The sequence below is a fragment of the Hylobates moloch genome, unplaced genomic scaffold (assembly GCF_009828535.3).
Source record: "Hylobates moloch isolate HMO894 unplaced genomic scaffold, HMol_V3 SCAFFOLD_7, whole genome shotgun sequence".
Taxonomy (NCBI): domain Eukaryota; kingdom Metazoa; phylum Chordata; class Mammalia; order Primates; family Hylobatidae; genus Hylobates; species Hylobates moloch.
In genome coordinates this window covers 47,171,311-47,176,846 of record NW_026652282.1, presented here as the reverse complement: position 1 = coordinate 47,176,846, position 5,536 = coordinate 47,171,311, and positions in this window count along the sequence as shown.

Below are 5,536 nucleotides of genomic sequence, written 5' to 3'. Positions count from 1 at the left end.
TCCATATACAGGGGGAGATCTATTATAAGCAAGTGGCTCATACAATCATCAAGGCTGACAAGTCCCAAGATCTGCAGGGTGAGTTGGCAAACTGGAAACCCAAGAGAGCTGACGGTGTATTCAGTCCAAGTCTGAAGGCCTGAAACCCAGGAGAACCAATGGTGTAGTTCCAGCTTAAAGGCCAGCAGGCTTGAGACCCAGGAAGAATCAATGTTTCAGTTTGAGTCCAAAGGCAGGAAAAAACGAATGTCCCAATTAGAAAACAGTCAGGCAGAATTCTGTCTTTCTCCTGGCAGGCGGGGGTGGGGGGGTCAGCCTTTTTGTTCTATTCAGGCCTTCAACTGATTGGATGTTGCTACCCCACATTAGAGCCAGCAATCTTCTTTACTCAGTCTACTGATTTAACTGTTAATCTCATCCAAAAACATCCTCACAGACACATTCTGAATCACGTCTGACCAAGTATCTAGGCATCCTGCGGCCTAGACAAGTCGACACATAGAATTAACCATCACAAATCCATCTCTTGCCAACGTGACACCCACACACATCCCTTTAAACCATACTTAATCTCCAGTAAAGACAATAACAAGGTCATAATTCCACCTGACATGATACAACTATCCTGTGCACAATTGAAAAATGCATTAACCCCTTCTCCAAAAGATGTGAAGTCCTTGAGTGACGTTTATTCTTTTCCTTGATAGTGTGTAACTTAAATACTATGATGTAAAGTTAATACATCTTAAATTACATGATATAAGAATAAGAGAGCGGGCCGGGCGTGGTGGCTCATGCCTGTAATCCCAGCACTTTGAGAGGCAGAGGCAGGTGGATCACCTGAGGTCAACCTGCTTCTTGGGTTCAAGCGATTCTCCTGCCTCAGCCTCCCAAGTAGCTGGGATTACAGGCACCCACCACCACGCCTGGCTAATTTTGTATTTTTAGTAGAGACAGGGTTTCACCATGTTGGCCAGGCTGGTCTTGAACTCCTGACCTCAAGTGATCCACCTGTCTCAGTCTTCCTAAGTGCTTTAAGTGCTGGGATTACAGGCGTGAGCCACTGTGCCCAGCCAAAAAGAATTTTTTAGTAAGGAAGAAATACTCATGCCAATTACCATCTTCATTTCTGTAACCAGTCATGTGGTCATAGCTGGTGTTCATAACTATCTTCTTCCACTAGCCATTCCATACTCCCTTTGCCTTCAGCAAGCACGTCAGCTGGCTATGGTTCTTACCTGGTGGGGTGACCCAAACCTTCATTCCTGAAGGGTCTGGGCCATTTATAGTCCTGCCTGGATTGGGTTGTAGTTTTTCATTGACCTTAATCACAGGCAATGGTAATATTCAGAGATGCTCTAAGGGATCACCTGCATTCCAGAATACTCTTCCTTCCCTCCATTATGAAGTAGTAGTCCAATGTCCCCTTAGTAGGCAGGATTGATCACCCCAGCCAGCATAATAACTCCCTTCTTTGCCTGTTGATTCAAAGACATGAGGAGGCCGGGTGTAGTGGCTCATGCCTAAAATCCCAACACTTTGGGAGGCCGAGGTGGGCAGATGACCTGAGGTCAGGAGTTCGAGATCAGCCTGGCCAACATGGTGAAACCCCATCTCAACTAAAAATATAAAAATTAGCCGGGCATGGTGGTGCATGCCTGTAGTGCCAGCTACTTGGGAGGCTGAGGCAGGAGAATTGCTTGAACCTGGGAGGCGGAGGTTGCAGTGAGCCGAGATTGTGCCACTACACTGCAGCCTGGGCAACAGAGCGAGACTCTGTCTCAAAAAAAAAAAAGAAAAAGAAAGAAAGAAAGAAAAGGAAAAACAAAGACACAAGGAGCCCAAAGTAGCCACAGACTTAACTTCTAGTTCAGTGGAATCATTGTTGTGTCTCCTGGTGGAAGCCTTCCCTCCTCTGGGATTACCACCTCTAGGCCAGCAGAGGATAAAGTCATAAGAACAAGAAGCACCTTGTGGCCCAGTCAAAATGACAAATAAAATTAACCATCACACCCTTTGATCCCATTAGGACCTACAATTTATTGATCTTACTACCTTTTCAGTGTTTCACACCTCTCTCATGTCCTCACTTTCCTCTTTACCCAGCTTAAATTCTAGAGTCCATAATCGTGATTCCTCTTTTTTTATTGTTCCTCTCTTACTTCATTTAACCCAACAGGCAAAACTACAGCTTAGCTTCTTTTTCTGGAGTGCAGTGGTGCAATCATGGCTCACCACAACCTTGAACTCCTGGTCTCAAGTGATCCTCCACCTCAGCCTCCCAAGTAGCTGAGACTACAGGCATGCACCATCATGCCCTGCTAACATATAGATGCTATATATATATACCATCCCCTCTCCAGTTCCAACCCTGACTTTCCCAGCCCTCAAGGCATAACTCTATAGTGGCCCCACTCCAGCAGAGTCACCCAAATGCCATAAACCCATACCTACCTCCTGTGCTCGAGGCCTTTCCTGCCATCACCTGCACCTGCCCCACTTCAGGAGCGCCTCTCTCCTCCCTCCTTTCCCCTTCACCCTGCTCCCCCAGCACTACCAGATTCTGCCAAACTGGAGTGTGTGCCTGGCAAAATCTGAGCCCCAAATATTTCTGCCCTTATTGGAACTTTGTTACTAGCCAAGTTCATTCCCATCTCAGGACCTTTACACTGTCTCTGCCTAGAACACCCATCCCCCAGACTGATGCACAGCTGGCTCCTTCAGCTCAAGGTTCCAGTCTCAGGTCATGTGTCACCTCAGTGAGGCCTTCCCTGTTCACCACTGGTGAGTGCCCACCCACCTTAGTCTGCTCTACCTCACCTCCCTGCTTCATTTTCTTCAGGGCATTACTCACTACCTAACACTGTCACTGCTGCCCCCACCAGAATGACAGCTCTCTGAGAGCAGAGATTTATGTCTGTTCTGTTCACCATGGTGTCCCCAGAACCCAGGACAGGGCACTCAATAAGGAATTGGTTGGATGAGTTAAAAGATCTCCCAGTATTAGATGCAGACTCCAATCTCCCCTCATCCCCAGCTGTTGATCTCGCCATCCATAGCTCCAAGGAAGGTAGGATGGACTGGACTGAAGGTGAAGTCACAGGACCGGTGAGGTCAAGGGCACCGAGCCAGCCTGCACCTGGCAGTTCCCACACCAGGCACCCTCCCTGCGACCACCCCCAGCTCTTAGGGACCTTACACGGGGCAGGGAGGGGCTGGTTAGGGATGTTGCCCTAAGTATGCCTGCTCAGGTCAGCAGTATGGAGATGCTGTTTAGCTAAGAGGAGCCTTTGCTGGCCTGGGGTGAGGACCAGGCCCAGAGTCCCTCCTGAGAGGGTTCTCCTGCTTCCCCCACCCAACACAGGCTCTGAAAGTGGCAGGAATGGAGGGACTTCCACCAGAGTTTTCAGATGCCCACCATGGCCCTGGGGTAAACAATCATATTCACTTATGATTTATCCTCCCTGTGTTTCTTTTTGCAAAAATAAGCAGATATGTGTCTATATTCTCATTTCTTCTTCACTACCACAGACTTTCTCTCCTCTTCTCTTTCACAGGATCTCACTCTGTCGCCCGGGCTGAGTGGAGTGGTATGATCATGGCTCACTACAGCCTCAACCTCCTGGGCTCAAGCAATCCTCCCACCTCAGCCTCGCAAGTAGCTGGGACTATAAGGTGCGCACCACCATCCAGGCTAATTGTTAAATTTTTTTTTGTAGAGACGAGGTTTTGCTATGTTTGCCCAGGCTGGTCTCGAACTCCTGGTCTCAAGCAATCCTCCTGCTTCAGCCTGCCAAAGTGCTGGGATTAGAGACATGAGTCACTGTGCCCAGCCTAGCACTTTCTTTTTATTTTTTTTAATCTTCTTTTTATTCCTTTTTATCATTCCTTTCTTTCTTTCTTTTTTTTTTTTTTTGAGACAGAGTCTAGCTCTGTCGCCCAGGCTGGAGGGTAATGGCACGATCTTGGCTCACTGCAACCTCCGCCTCCTGGGTTCAAGCAATTCTCCTGCCTCAGCCTCCTGAGTAGCTGGGATTACGGCACCCGCTACCATGCCCGGCTAATTTTTGTATTTTTTAGTAGAGATGGGGGCTTCACCATGTTGGCCAGGTTGGCCTTGAACTCCTGACCTCGTGATCTGCCCCAGCACTTTCTTTTTAAAACGCAATTGACTAAATGACCAATTCACCAAATCATCAAATCTCCTAGAATCCAAATGACAAAAGCTAACTTGCTACAAAATCAATGTGCTGAATTCTTGAGGATTTGAGGGAATGTTGAGTTTCCCTTTCAAATTTTGAGTTTCTTTCCCAGGTGGTACTAAACACATTCAACCAAGTCTACGTTAACTCACTGCAGCTGTTTGGCAGCCAGAGCCAGCAGGGTTGACTCACTATTGATGATTGAGCACCCAGGGGTGGATCCTGGGCAGCAGGGTGGCCTAGAGCCAGGGTGGGGCTGGAGGTCAGGAAGTGAAGATGAGCAGTGGTAATGTCCATCTGAAAGTGGAGCAAAAATTTTCCAAGCTACTGAGAGCGATGAACTGAACCCCACCCCAAGAAAAGGCTCTAGTAAATTTTCATGCTCTTGGATTGGACAATGGATTCCTAGCTATGAGACCGAAAGTACAGACAACAACAACAAAAAACAGATAAATTGGACTTCATCAAAATTGAAAACTTTTGTGTATCAGAGGACAGTATTAAGAATAGGAGGACGTATTTGTAAATCATATATCTGACAAGGGTCATGTATCCAGAATATATAAGGAACTCTTACAACTCAATGACAAAAACAAAAACAACCTGATTTTTTTAATGAGCAAAGGACTTGAATGGATATTTCTCCAAAGAAGATATACAAATGGCTAAGAAGCACATGAAAAGATGCTCAACATCACTAGTCAGTAGGGCAATGCAAATCAAAACCACAATGAGATACCACTTCATCACCACTTGGATTGGCTACAATCAGCAAAACAGAAAATAAGTGTTGGCAAGGATGTGGAGAAACTGGGACCCTCATACATTGCTGGTGGGAATACAAAATGGTTCAGCCACTGTGGAAATAGTTGGGTAGTTCCTCTAAAAGGTAACCATAGAGGCCAGGAGCGGTGGCTCACGCCTGTAATCCCAGCACTTTGGGAGGCCGAGGCGGGCAGATCACGAGGTCAGGAGATCAAGACCATCCTGGCTAACACGGTGAAACCCTGTCTCTACTAAAAATACAAAAAATTAGCCGGGCGTGGTGGCATGTGCCTGTAGTCCCAGCTACTCGGGAGGCTGAGAAAGGAGAATTGCTTGAACCCGGGAGGCGGAGGTTGCAGTGAGCCGAGATCGCACCACTGCACTCCAGCCTGGGCGACAGAGCGAGATTCCGTCTCAAAAAAAAAAAAAAGATAAAGAGAATCATCATATTGTAGCAGGATGAGCCACAGACAAAACTACTCAGACACCGGATTAAAGAAGGAAGAGGTTTTTATTCGCCCGGGAGCGTCGGCAGACTCGCGTCTTGAGAGCTGAGCTCCCCGAAAAAG